This window comes from Arachis ipaensis, chromosome B3, assembly GCF_059453495.1.
Source record: "Arachis ipaensis isolate K30076 ecotype BB chromosome B3, ASM5945349v1, whole genome shotgun sequence".
Lineage (NCBI taxonomy): Eukaryota > Viridiplantae > Streptophyta > Magnoliopsida > Fabales > Fabaceae > Arachis > Arachis ipaensis.
The window spans coordinates 90,904,639-90,919,668 of record NC_142438.1 but is presented as its reverse complement, the minus strand read 5'-3'; the positions used below and the strand labels follow the sequence as shown (position 1 = coordinate 90,919,668).

The following is a 15,030-nucleotide window of genomic DNA, read 5'->3' as shown; positions in this document are numbered from 1 at the left end:
GGTTATACTATTCTCTCTATAAATATATTATGTATGAGCTTAGAACTATCGTAATCTCTGATTAACCTTTGCTTTATGACGCGAGGTAAAGCTTAGGCTAATTAGGGTGTTACATTTAGTGGTATCAGAGCGGTTCGTCCTCGTGAGCCTGAGGGATGGACCGATTGTGCTTCATTGCATACTCTGGGTCATTTTTCCTTCATGCTATTTAGGTTATCTACTTGATATTTCATAGCATGCTTGTTTGTGAGTGCCTGTTTAGGGATAATTGAAACACTAGGCTTTTGATATTGAGACTGATCACCTTGATATCGACTGTTTGGTATAGACAGGAAACCCAATGGCCACTCACGAACGAGGTCGAGCACGTACACGAGAAAGTAGGAATGAGCGACCAGCTGACAATCATGCCGAATTCATGGCGGCGATGGCGAATCTGGCGAACACCATGGAAGTGAATGCTGCTGCAACTTTGCAAGTTATGCAGAGGTTAGCTCAACCGGCCGGAAGCAGAAACGAACATGGAGAGGGTGCTAAGGGCAACTTGAGAGGTGTTCTAAGAACTCTAGATACTTTTTAGAAAGCTGACCCACCGATTTTCACTGGTTCAACAAACCATACTGAAGCAAACAACTGGTTCCAAGCTGTGGAGCATGCATTGCTAACTCAACATGTACCGTATGACCAGTTCGTTGAGCATGCGATTTATCAACTAGTGGGAGAAGCTCAGCAATGGTGGCAAGGAGAGCGTCGACTACTACACCAACGGAACATGAGCATTACTTGGGCGTTATTCGAGGAAGCCTTCTACAAGAAGTACTTTTTGAGTCGATAAAGGAGGCTAGAGAGTTGGAGTTCTTACAGCTGAAACAAGGGTCCATGACTATAGCTGAATACACCAGCAAGTTTGAGGAACTTTGTAAGTTCTTGAGGATAAGTAAGGGTGCCCCTGAGTCCTATGAAGGCTGGAAATGCGTTAAATATGAAGTAGGGCTGAGGGAAGATATCAGGCGTGCTGTGGCTCCATTAGAGACTATGAGATTCTCTGAATTGGTGGACAATGCGAGGGTTGTTGAAGAATACGCAAAGACGGTAGCCTCATCAAGGGATACTCATGAAGGACACACTAGTAGGGAACGCGATGATTACCTCGGACCAAGGGGACAGAACTTCAAGAAAGATGGACATACTACTCAGTATCTGCAAGGTCAAGGAAACTACCGAAGGGACAACAAAGCCCAGTTTCGTCAGGCGAAAGGAAATAGTCGATGCTATGCATGTGGGAAACCTAGATATATATCTAAGTATTGTCGCCACATGAGGAACCGAAATGAAGGTCAGAATCAATAGTCAGGCCGTGTGTGTACCGTGGATGCACGTGTTATGCCGGGGTCAAACCTTCCGACAAAAGGTAAGCGTATGCCTTAAGTATTATATTGCTTGGATTTGAGGGTAACCTAGTTCTATCTCTGTAAAGTCGCCGTTAGGATTTCAAGGGCTTAGAGTCGTGTTGAGAATAAACCATGGGAAAAGAAGGATTATAGTGGCAGTAGTCGAGGATTTTGGACTTGTGATGACGAACGATCAGAGTGGACGTGCCGAGATGGTTACCAAGCATGACTAAAAGTCTTGTCGGTACCCTGTATGGGTGATGGGTGCGGTTCAGCACTAGTGGCAACGGAGATTCCGACTGACCCCTTTTGCGGTTTTTAAAACTATGATTTTGCAGTTTTAAGGTTTAAAATTATTTTTAAATCTGGTTTGGAGCTTTGGTTTAAATAATTTGGTTTTGAAACTAGGATTGGAAGTTTCGATTAAATAATACGATTTAAAAGGGAAGGTGAGTCCTAAGATTTTGTTAACTTGCGATTTTGGTTTGCAAAAATTTAACTTATCTAAAAGGAATTCAAATGGAAAGGTTTTGATTTAAGGGTTTCAATGAATTTGGAAAAATCATGCTTTAAGATGATTGATTTACAAATAAAATATTTTTGACTCTTTTAATAAGGTTTTGACAATGGACTCATTTAGATTGAACTTGTTTTAAAGGTTTTGAAAAATAGTACAAATCGGTATTTGGTTTAAGAAAAATCTTCGGATTCTTAAGGATGATAATCAGAGTGACGCAGCAGAAGGCGAGAGAGTTTTCAGATTTTGAAGCAAAAGTTAACTTCATCACCTATTTTAATCTTGCCGGAACCGCATGAACCATTTGAAGTATGCTGTGAAGCTTCCTTGAAGGGTTTGGGTTGCGTGTTGATGCAACATCGGAATGTGGTGGCTTACGCATCGCGTCAGTTGAGACTGTATGAGGTGAATTACCCCACTCATGACCTGGAATTACCGGCGATTGTGTTTGCATTGAAGATTTGGAGACACTACTTGTACGGAGTAAAGTTTAGCATCTTTTCTGATTATAAGAGTCTCAAGTACATCTTTGATCAGAAGGAGTTTAATATGTGCCAGAGAAGGTGGATGGAATTGCTTAAGGATTATGATTTCGAGTTGAGTTATCACCCTGGAAAGGCGAATGTGGTAGCAGACGCTTTGAGTCAGAAGTCCTTGACAATAGCTTGGATGAGAATCAAGGAAGAAGAGCTAGTGGATAAGTTCGGAGATCTTAAGCTGGATATTGGTGATGTCGTTGGAAGAGCTTGTTTGTATCAGTTGCAGATTTCAAGTACGTTTGAGACATGGATTCAAAAGACTCAGCAAGATGAATAGAAACTTCAGCAATTATTTCAACCAGTGAGCGATAAGAGGCGTGGAGAATTCACCAAGGATGATGAAGGGTTGTGGAGATATAAGGGAAGAATTTACATACCGGATGTCAGGAGTTGGAGGCAAGACTTATTGTTGGAGGCTCACATCCGCGGGTTTTCTACTCATTCAGGAAGCACGAAGATGTATTAAGACTTAAAGAGAGGTTCTGGTGACCTGGGATGAAAGGTTATGTAGCTTCAACGCTATCCAAGTGTTTGACGTGTCAGAAGGTGAAGGTAGAGCATCAGAAACCGTCGGGGATGCTACAGTCTCTTAGAATGCCTCAGTGGAAGTGGGGAGGAATCGCAATGGATTTTGTGACCGGTTTACCGAGGACTAGGTCGGGATTTGATGCGGTTTGGGTGATCGTGGATCGCTTAACCAAATCTGCTCTTTTTCCGCCTATTCGACTAAACTGTTCTATGGAAGAGTTAGCAAGGTTGTATATAAAGGAGATAGTAAGGTTGCATGGTGTGCCGTCGAGCATAGTGTCGGATCATGATCCCAGATTCACTTCAAGGTTTTGGAGAGCTTTTCAAAGAGCTTTCGGTACGAAGCTATGTCTCAGTACCGCGTATCATCCGCAAACTGATGGAAAGTTGGAAAGGACTATTCATACATTAGAAGATATGCTGAGAGCATGTGTGTTGGATCAACATGGAAGTTGGGATCGCTACATGCCATTGGTGGAGTTTGCGTACACCAATAGCTTTCATGCGAGCATCGGGATGGCTCCGTATGAAGCTTTGTATGGACAGAAGTGCCAGTCTCCACAATGAGTCTGGTGAAGCAAGTGTTTTGGGTCCTGAGTTGATATCGGAGACTACTGAGAACATTAAGAAGATTCGTGCAAGGATTCTAACTACTCAGAATCGACAGAAGAGTTATGCAGACCAGAGAAGAAAACCGTTAGAGTTTGAAGTGGGAGAACATGTACTTCTGAGAGTTACACCGAAAAATGGGATTGGAAGAGCAATCAAGACCAAGAAGTGGAATCCAAGATATATAGGACCGTTCGAGATTCTAAGGCGATTCGGGCCGGTGGCGTATCAAGTAGCTTTACCACCCCATCTGTCTAACTTGCATGACGTATTCCACGTGTCACGACTCTACAAGTACACGTCGGATGCGGCTCATATGTTAGAGCCTGAGTCGGTCGAGTTGAGAGAGAGCTTGACTTTCCAAGTGACACCAGTGAGAATCAGTGACACCAATGTAAAGGAGCTACGAGGGAAGGAAGTTTCATTGGCTAAGGATGCTTGGAAAAGAGCTAGAGTCGAAGAACATACTTAGGAATTGGAGAACGAGATGCTTTGGCAACTTGTTGAGCTGGTAACGTTGAAAGTAGAATGCTTCGTGGAGAATATGTAATATATATATCTATTACATCGCGTACATCGGATTTTCGAGGGCAAAAATCTTTTCAAGGAGGGGAGAATGTAAGAACCAGATTTTTCACGAATAAAATTATTTAAATGCCTAAATTAAATTCCAGAAAGTTAGGATGAGAATTTGGGGATTTAAATATGACTTTTGGACTCAGTAGGTCCTTCCGAGTCAGAAAATGTGTTTTCTGCGAAAAAGCGTAAAAAACTGTGAACCGACAGTTGAACCGGTTCAAGTTTGCCCGGTACTGCGCGAGAAAAAGTGGAAACAACAAAAACCTTAGATAAATATTAGAAATGAAAAACCGGGCATTAGTGTTAAAGGTTTGGCCCGAAGTTGGGCCAAACGGGCTAAAAACGCTAACAGGTTGGACCGGACCCAAGTTGGGCCCAAGACCAACATTATATAAACCCTTTAAGTGGCCAATTCAGCCACTTTAACACAACATAAGCAGCAGCAACGTTGAAGTGAAGAGAGGAGAGGTGAGGGTTTCATTCACTATTCATCTTCTCCTTCTTTCTCTTATAACTTGAGCTACGGTGCTCCGATTCGCGTGCCGTCAGTTGCTATGCGAGACTCTCTACGAGTCCGTTAGTTTCATCTAGTCAAAGAGATATGAATCTTGAAATATTATGCCCAATTTCTGTCTTAAGAAATTCGAAAATATTAGGTTTTGATTTTGAGTGAAATCTTGTGTTTTGGGTGTTTAGGTACACTCTAGCCTTTGATTGATGTTGGTTTTGGCTTCCAAAACTGTGGGGCAAGGTAAGAGGTATTGAAACTCTTGTGAAATTTCAATTATAATGAGCCCTAGGTTGATTTATGATGGTTTATGTATACATAGCTTGATTATGGTGAATTTGGAGATTGTTGATGCTTGTTGGAGATTTTTGGTGGCTTAGATTGTGATTGAAAGCATGTCTTGGGCTCAATTTGGGGTTTTTGGTGCATATTGGAGATCGGTCAAGGTATGGTTTCGGTTTCCTCTATGTAGTATATAATATTCATGGACACTTAGGCTAGTGACCCAAAGGATAGGTTTGAAAATTTATATGTTGTTGATGTTTGGTTAGTTGATGATGTACAATGAATTGGTATTGATGATGTTGTAAATGATGATGTGAGATATGATGGAATTGGATGAATGAACATTGTTGATTAATAATATGAATCATGGTTGAGTTGATGATGAAGATTTATAGTGATAAATGATGATTAGTGAATATGTGTTTGGAAGGTTATATACATAATGGATCATTAAGGTTGAGAATAATGAAGTAGGATGGAGAGAATGGTATTAATGGTGAAGAGTGACACTAGAGAGTAAATTGGGCTGTAAATGGACTTTTGGTATTGATCTAGTTGGATGTGGCTTGTGGATTTGGTAGATTTGGGTATATGTGAAAGTTGGATAAAAAGGGATTTTTGGTGAACTTTGTTTGATCATAACTTTTGCCTCGATTTTCAAAATTTGATAAAATTTAGAATTAAAGATCTTTGAAAACTCTTTAAATTGATATAAAGTTTATAAAATTTGGAATTTTGTAGAAGAAGTTATGATTATTCAAAGTTGGTGTTGAAAATCTGAAATTCTACAAAGTTGCAGAATTTCAGGATTTCTGATATGTGCGCACGCACAACCCTGCGAAAATTTCAATCTGTGCGGACGCACAGACCTGTGCGCGAGCACAGGCAGGGAAGCGCTCACTGGTTGCAGCGCTAGCACAGCTGGTGCGCGCACACATCAATGGAGAATTGCGCCCTGTGCGGACGCACACACCCCTGTGCGCACGCACGAGTCGAGAAGGAGAGTCTGTTGGGGGCGCTAGCACATCCTGTGCCAGCAAACAAGCCTTATGGATTTTAGTATCTGTGCATACGCACACACCCCTGTACGCACGCACAATTTTAAAATCTCCTGGGCGTACGCACGCACACACCCCTGTGTGGCCGCACACGCCCTATTTCTCAAATTTTACTTGTTTTCAACTATTCTACCTTCCTAACAAGGTTGTAAGCTTCTATAACACCATTTTTAAGACTTTTTGGCTTCGCTTTGAGTAATAGAACATGGGATATAACCTAAAGGTTATAGTTGATGACTATTTGGAAAACTTAGAAAACGGAGTCCTAGGTTTTTGGCGGGTTGAGGATGGTTTGATGTCATGTGAAGGGTGATTGATATATGAGATGAGAATTATGAATTGTTGATGTTCGGAAACTGAATTGTGGATTGACGGTGGTTGAGATGAGTCGGGGGCTCTGAATGAGATGATGGATTGATGCCAGGGCATTTTGGCCAGTTTTACTGACCTTTTCTTTACTATTTTAGGGTAGTTTCATGATTTTCTTAGTTAATAAGCAAGTTTTGGGTAGATAATCACTTACATCTTGATTCAAGCAAACATTGTGAATTTCATGTGATTTTATGAGAATTATGCATGAATTGAATGACAAATTGGATATTGCATGTCTCATAACCTGGATTAGAGCTTTGATGCATTTTATTTGCTTGATTTCAGGACAAATGAAGCAAGGAAGAGCCACATTAGCAGCCACGTTAATCTAATTAACGTGACCACTAACGTGGAATGGGAATAAACTTGCAACGTTAATGAGAAAAGTGATTGCTAATAATGCCTTCGAAACAATCGTGGCCCACGTTAATTGCCACGTTAACTACATTAACGTGGTAGTTAATGTGGAGAGAAAGGGAGCTCCAGCGTTAGTGGTAAAAGTGAATACCACTAACGCTCCAAATTGGCAATTAGCCACGTTAAGAGTCACGTTAACTTAGTTAACGTGAACTCTAACGTGGAAAGGAAGACCATGCCAACGTTAGTGACACTCACCTTTGTCACAAACGTTGGACTAAGCCCAATTGGCCACGTTAAGAGTCACATTAACTACATTAACGTGAACTCTAACGTGGGAGGAGCAAAGAGTCGCCAACGTTAGTGACACTCACATTTGTCACTAATGTTGGACCAAGCCACTATGAGCCACGTTGGCTGCCACGTTAATTGCATTAACGTGGAAGCTAATGTGGAGGAAGGAATGATGAGCCAACGTTAGTGACACCCACCTTTGTCACTAACGTTGGAGATGGATATCACCACAACATTAGTGGCCACGTTAAGACAATTAACGTGAGGCACTAACATGAGAAGGGGCGTTTGGAGCGTTAGTGACAAAGGTAAGTGTCACTAACGCTCTCGAGGCTAAGGCATGCCCACGTTAAGAGCCACATCAGTTATACTAACGTGGACTCTAACGTGAGAAAAGGGGGGCTAAGAGCAACGTTATTGGCAAAGGTAAAAGCCAATAATGCTTGCGATGGACTAAGAGGCAACGTTAGTGGTCACGTTAGTGCCACTAACGTTGAAGTTAACGTGAACCATCTTGGGCTAGGAACGTTAGTGAAAAAGGTGATCGTCACTAACGTTCTCGAACCCACATTTTCACTTAACGTTAACGCCACTAACGTCCTAGCTAAAGTCCATGCCTACTTCACACTTTCTCTGCAAGTAAAGCTGAGCCCACTGAAGATTCCAAACTGCTTCAAAATCAAGATCCAAAGGCCCATATCCAAAGACTTGAAGAGCCAACTAGAAGATCAGAAGAGTAGTATATATAGGAGTAGTTTTGAACTAGAGAGAAAGCTTTGGCATTGGGAGAACTACTCTCTGCATAATTTTACTTTCTCTGCAACTTCTAGTTTTACTTTCAGAATGTATTCTCCATCTTTGCTTTCCATTCCCAGAGCTATGAACAACTAAACCCCTTTCATTGGGTTAGGGAACTCTATTGTAATTTGATGGATCAATAATAGTTTTTATTATTCTTCTTCTTTATTTTCTCTTGATTTTACTAGAAAGCTTTCAATCTTCATCCAATTGGGTAGTTGTCTTGGAAAAGAAGCTATTCATACTTGGATCTCTTCGGAACCTTGGAAGAGGAATGAAGAGATCATGCTAGAAATACTTTCTCATATTGGACCAAATTGGGGTTTGGATGGATATAGTGACATATAATCCTACCAACACTTTGATTTGGGAATACATGTGGTATAATTGGTGACCACTCTTCATCTCTTCTCATGAGCAATTAGACCAAGGAATTGGCTATTGATCAAGATTTGAGAGATTGAATTACCAAAGAATTGGAATTCAATCACTTAAGATTGCCAAGGAGATCAATGAATGCATTGATTGAGGAAGAGATGAAGATGAACTTGATCCGGAGAATACAACATCTCCTGAGCCCAATGAATTCCCCATTTCTAATCTTACCCATTCTCTTTACTTTCTGCCATTTACTTTTATGTTCATTTCCCCAAATCCCCATTTAAGATTCTGCAATTTACTTTCCGCCATTTACATTTTGCTCTTTAATTCCAGCATTTACACTTTCTGTTATTTACTTTTCCGCCATTTAATTTTCTGCAATTCTCAAATCAAATTCTGCTTAGCTCAACTAGAACATTCCTCCAATTAAAATTGCTTGACCAATCAATCACTGTGGGATTCGACCTCACTCTATTGTGAGTTTTTACTTGACGACAATTCGGTATACTTGCCGAGGGAAAATTGTTGAGAGACAAGTTTCCGTGCATCAAGTTTATGGCGCCGTTGCCGGGGATTGATTTTGTATCAACAATGATTAAATTGGTGGATAACTAGATTGAGCAATTTTCTTTTGTTTGATTTAAATTCTGTTTGAGTAATTTACTTTCAGTTTTAGTTATTTCCTTCCCTTTACCCCTACCCGTTAGTGGTGTTCTCGTAGTTGTTACAATTTAGTTCACTAACCCACTAACTGTTTGATATATTGCATCACGCACACTAACAGCATTTTTTTTAACAAAGAATACTCTCTATCTTTCTTTTGCTTTGGCCTTGTTGGTTGTATGACAGGTAGAATAAGCGGGGCTTCAACTTCCTTCGATTCCGAACCTGAGAGGACCTTCTTTAGACTAAGGAGGGAAGCAAGAGGAAAGAGAATTGTTGGTGCTGAGGAAGAGGAAGAGTACTTTGAACCAGACATGGATGAGAATATGGAGAACCATCATGAAGAAGAGGCTCACAACCATGGCAGAGAAGGTCCAGCAAATCATGTTGGGCAAGAGAGAAGAGTTCTGGGCTCTTACATCAATCCAAACCCAGGAAACTGTGGAAGTAGCATTCAAAAGCCAACCATACATGCCAATAACTTCAAACTAAAGCCACAGCTCATCACCCTTGTTCAGAACAACTGTTCATTTGGAGGAAGTATCCAAGAAGACCCCAATCAACATCTAACCACATTCCTGAGGATATGTGATACTGTTAAGTCTAATGGTGTTCATTCCGACACCTATAGACTGCTTTGGTTTCCCTTCTCACTCAAGGACAAAGCAACCAAATGGCTGGAATCCTTCCCGAAGGAGAGTTTAACAACCTGGGAAGATGTGGTGAACAAATTCTTGGCGAGATTCTATCCTCCTCAACGGATCAACAGGTTGAGAGCCGAGGTACAGACCTTCAGGCAACAAGATGGTGAGACTCTATATGAAGCATGGGAGAGGTTTAAGGATTTGACAAGAAGGTGCCCACCAGATATGTTCAATGAATGGGTGCAGTTACACATATTCTATGAGAGTCTTTCTTACGAATCAAAAAAGGCAGTAGACCACTCATCTGGGGGATCTCTGAACAAGAAGAAGACCATTGAAGAAGCCATAGATGTCATTAAGACTGTAGCTGAGAATGACTACTTCTATGCTTCTGAAAGAAGCAACACTAGAGGAGTAATGGAGCTAAGTAATGTGGATGCGCTGCTGGCCCAGAACAAGCTGATTACTAAGAAGCTAGCTGACCTTACCAAGAAGATGGAGAGGAACCAAGTAGCAGCAATCACCACCTCATCAGCAACTCAAGAAGGAGTAAATGCATAGGCAGAGGGTGATCAGGAACAAGCCAACTACATTGGAAACTCACCTAGGCAGACCCATGATCCATATTCCAAAACTTATAATCCTGGTTGGAGGAACCACCCAAACTTTGGGTGGGGAAATCAACAAGATCAAGTCCAAGATCAGAGACGCCACAACCCCAACAACAATGCAGCTCACCAACATTCCACACAGAGATCATATCAGCACCCACCTAACAACACACCTCAACATCCATACCAAAGCTAAAATGGCCCTTCTCATCATTCCAACTCCAATTCATCAACATTTGAGGATAGACTCTCAAGGATTGAGACCTTACTTGAAGGCATATGTAAGGAACTCCAAGAGAACAAGGTGTTCAAGGAGGAGGTGCGAGCTAATCTCAAAAACCAGGGAGATACCATTCAGAGGCTAGAATTTCAAGTAGGATACCTCTCTGAGAAGATTCCCAAACCCACTGACAGCTTCTCAAGTGACACAGAGAAAAATCCGAGAGGTGAAGCAAAGAAAGTAAGATGGGAAGACTGCAAGATGGTCACTACAAGTGATAAGGGGACTGAGCAAGAGCCGAACAAACCCTTCAAACACTCTGGAGATACTTCAGTAGAGAAACAGGAAGAGGGTCACCAAGAAACCAAAATTACACAAAAGAAGATGCTGAAACTCTATGCACCTTTTTCCCAAAAACTCAAGGGTGGTGTAGAAAAGAGAATATACTCAAAATTCCTTGATATGTTTGCATCTCTCCATGTGAACATACCATTCATCAAGGCTCTCCAACAAATGCCTTCATACATTAAGTGTATGAAAGAGCTGCTGACCAGGAAAGGCTCACTCAAAGGAGGGCAAACAATAGTGATGAATAAGGAGTGCAGTACTCTCATTCAACCAGAGTTGCCTACAAAAAGGAAGGACCCAGGGAGTTTTCACATCCCCTGTGCCATAGGAGAAACAATGTTTGACAAAGGACTCTGTGACTTGGGAGCAAGCATCAACTTAATGCCTTTATCCCTTATGAAGAAGCTGCAGATCAATGAGCTAATGCCCACAGACGTAGTCATCAGGCTGGCTAACAAAACTCAAAAACAAGCAGTAGGAGTGGTTGAAAATGTGTTGGTAAAGGTTGGGAACTACTTCCTTCCCACAGACTTTGTCATATTGAAAATGGAAGAGAGTCACCTTCACCCAATCATATTGGGTAGACCATTCCTAGCTACAGCCAAAGCACTCATAGATGTGGAGCGAGGAGAGATAATACTGAGGATACATGACGAACAACTCGCATTCAATGTCTTCAAACCCTCACAAGAAGCAGATCAGGAAAGCAAGGAACTAAGGAGAGAGCACGACAAAGCACTGGTGGAAGAAACAAGCATTGAAGCACAAGCTGTACACCTGGGAATCCCTTTGGTTGATGAACAAGACAGTCAGCAGTTGTCACAGAAAAAGGAAAACCAGGAGGAACTAACCACCAGAGTCATATGAGACCAGCAACAAAATTTCCTTGGAAAAAGAGGTCACAAAGAGCAGGGTAACATCAAAAAGAACAAAGAAGAAGGCACCAAGGAGGTGGAGGAACAAGAAGATCCCTACAGAGGACTTCTCTCCAGGGGATAAAGTGATCTCAGCTTATTTCCCAGTTATCCCACCTCATCTCCCTACCATCCCATCTCAGCTACCTAAAGTTTTCACCATCAACAGAATCCTCTCCTTAGAACATGTGGAGATCCTTGATGAAGCCAATGGAGATAGATTTACTGCGAGGGGGGAAGATTTGAAGCATTACCAACCACCCTGACAAAGTCAGAACGTCAAGCTAGTGATGCTAAAAAAGCACTTCATGGGAGGCAACTCATGTTTTATATGCTTTTAAGTAGTTAATAATGCAAGGTTCATGAATTCCAATTCAACTCTGACATATACTTGAATGAATCCTTTTATGAAACATATAGTGAAGAACAAGTTTGGTGTTCAAGGCACACTAAGAGGACATGAATGCAATTCATATCATGTCACTCTTAGAACCTTGAACAAACTTTGTACACCACATGGCCACAAACTAAGTTTGGTGTCACCAATGTTGCATACATGGACAATTCAATAGATAGTTGATTTGCGGTCATGAATAGCACTTAGTTAGTTAGAAACAAAAACTTTAAAAAAGTAGTTATCCCATTTTGTTTTAAATTTTGCCGCCACTTTCCACAATTTCATTAATCACATCCCTTTTGTTTTGTAGGAGAATTGATGGGACAATTGAAAGAGGAAGGGTTCGGCCATCACAAAAGGAGAGGACTATACACGTGTCTTCAAGGGGAACGCATTGGAAAATGTTGCCATGCAACATTGGAAGAATGACATGCTTGGAAACTGAACCAACCCCCTTCATAAAGTTGATGATCCTTGTGCTCATCCCATGCTAAACCCCATCCGTTCATCACACAACCACTCCATCAATCCACACCTTTCATTCACTCACCATCTCCCTATATAAGTGACTCTTATTCCATACTCCCTTTCACATTCCAATTTTCATCCTTTACACTTCCCACTCTCGGCACCCAACTCCTCTTACCCCATCAAAAGCACTCTCACCCACTCCTTTAACTACACCCTATCCAAACCCAATCGAATTTCACCAGCAATTCATACTCCTCACCACCTTTACATACCAACTCCTATTCATGGCATCGTCAAGCTCTAAAAGAAGAAAGGGAAAGGAGCCTATGGAGCAACGCCCTTTCGATGAGAAAAAATTTAGAACCTTTCACCATGTATTACAATTCGGGTGGATGGTTGATAAGGATATCATCTATGAGCTAAGCTTTCAAGTCAGAAAAACTGAGTGCCCCGAAATCACAGAGAAGGTGGAAAAGAGAAGATGGGAGCTCCTTACTGATCCAGTCATAAAAGTAAATACAACTCTTGTAAGAGAGTTTTATGCAAATGCAGTCAGGTATGATAAGGCAGATGACTCCTATATAAGCTTCGTAAGAGGGGTGACTGGATTTCAGTCCTATGATCATCATGAGGGCGTTAAAGCTAAGAACCATACCATTTGCAGAAGAAAGCTATCACTCCAGAATAGATGGCAGTCCCGATCATAACCAGATTGTGCAAGATATTTGTGTACAAGGGGCTGATTGGGTACGAGACCCTCAAGGGAAGCCCAAGTTCATCAAGAGAGGGGACCTCACTCCTGAAGCAAAGGGGTGGTTCGAAATTGTAAGGAGATCCATCCTCCCCGCCGGGAATAACTTAGAGGTAAATCTTAAGAGAGCAACAATGGTGCAATGTATACTAAAAGGGGGAGAGATCAAGGTTCATGAACTCATAGCCCAAGGCATTAGGAAGATGGCTGAGAAAAGCGATTCTGGAGGAAGGTTGGGCTACCCCAGCACTATTTTCTGTCTGTGTGACAAGGCTGGGGTGGTGTTCGAGGATGAAAACCCCGAGTGGATAAAAGTGGGCATCCCAATTACTGTTCGACGGATGCATGCTGTTGCATCTCCCCTACCTCAACAAAAGCCAAGAAAGAGGCCAGCCCAGCAAGTGGTAGAAGGACAAAACCTAGAGGAGCAAGCCCCTCTGGACATGCACCAACTACAGGAAGCCATTGATGGCTTATCTAGACAATACTTAGAAAATCAAGGGGCACAGAAAGAGCTTCAACTACAATTGATGGATCGTCAAGAAGAATCACTCTCTAGATGGACGAATCAACAAGGGTAGTGGCAAAAGCAATTAATGGAACAGCAACTGGAATAAGGGAAACAATGGGATGAATCCTTCCACAAGATAGAGCAAAGGCAGGATCAACAACAAGAAGCCATCCAAAAGCTAATCAACATCCAAGCACATCAAGGTGCACACATACATGAAATGCATCGGAAACAATTGGAACAGGCAGAACTCTTTGACGAATACAGAGCGTTCGCAGAGGGAGTTTACATGAACGAGACTGGACATCATGTGAACACTCAAGCCAGGCTAGGGTACTTAGTTGGACAACTGCCTATATTGCATCCGGGAATCACAAGATATGAAGAGGTGAAAGATGAATTAGCGCGAGAAGAAAGAGAGAGGGTAGAAAAGAGTCATGAATCAGTAAGGAAGGCACTTGAGGAGTGGAAGAAAGCCAGACTGGCGCGGATACAAGGAAGCACAAGTGGACACAAAGAGGACAAACAAGAAGGAGAGCATGAGCACTCCCATGAGTAAAAGGTGGTGGAGTTCCCTCTTTGTTCCATCTTTTTCAAGTTTTAAATAATGAAAATCATGTATGAAATAGAACATACTTCCATGGTAATTTAGAATTTTAAATTCTGCCTTTAAGTTTACTGCTTAGATCTATGCTAGCTGTGCCAAATTATCTGTTGCATTTTCACCTTGCTTACTTGTATGCTTGTCCTTTGAAGTCAAATAAAAAGAGATGTTATGAAAGACCAGAGTGATGTTCAATTTGTGGATTAAAGTTCTTAAGCTTGTAGTGTAGTAATTACTTAGCTAAGTTGGTTCACCAACAAGGTAGGAAGGCAACTATCTGTCCTGAATCATATGCTTGAAACACACTCCATGAGACTAGCTACATAACAAGATCCTAATTAGAAAAAGAGAAAGAAAAATGAAAGTTGAGAAATAAAGAAAAAGAATAAGAAATAAGGCTAGGCACGAAGGGTTGAACCTTAAGGCATGTGTCTGTGGTGCTCCTGTGCAAAGGATATACTTGGAAGAATAAGCTCTCAAGGGTGCCTTATCACTTGGTAACTTGGGTTAACTAACCCGGGATTATCAGCTGAAAGTCCGCTATCAAGAGTAACCTTTGCTACAGAACACTTAGTAACCCAAAGAGGTACTGGACACCAAGGCCTCAAGTAAGAAAATAACAAACCATGTGCCTGTGGTGTGTATGTATGGGGGAAAGAGACTTGAGGGAGTAAGTCCTT

General features: G+C 41.6%; 1 non-coding gene across 1 annotated transcript; it reads right to left on the bottom strand.

Annotated features, from left to right (window-relative positions):
* Nucleotides 1–9,646: 9,646 nt before the first annotated feature.
* Nucleotides 9,647–9,753, bottom strand: LOC148571543 (small nucleolar RNA R71). Its single transcript, XR_015908029.1, has one exon. It is a non-coding gene; the product is annotated as a small nucleolar RNA R71 (small nucleolar RNA).
* Nucleotides 9,754–15,030: the final 5,277 nt, after the last annotated feature.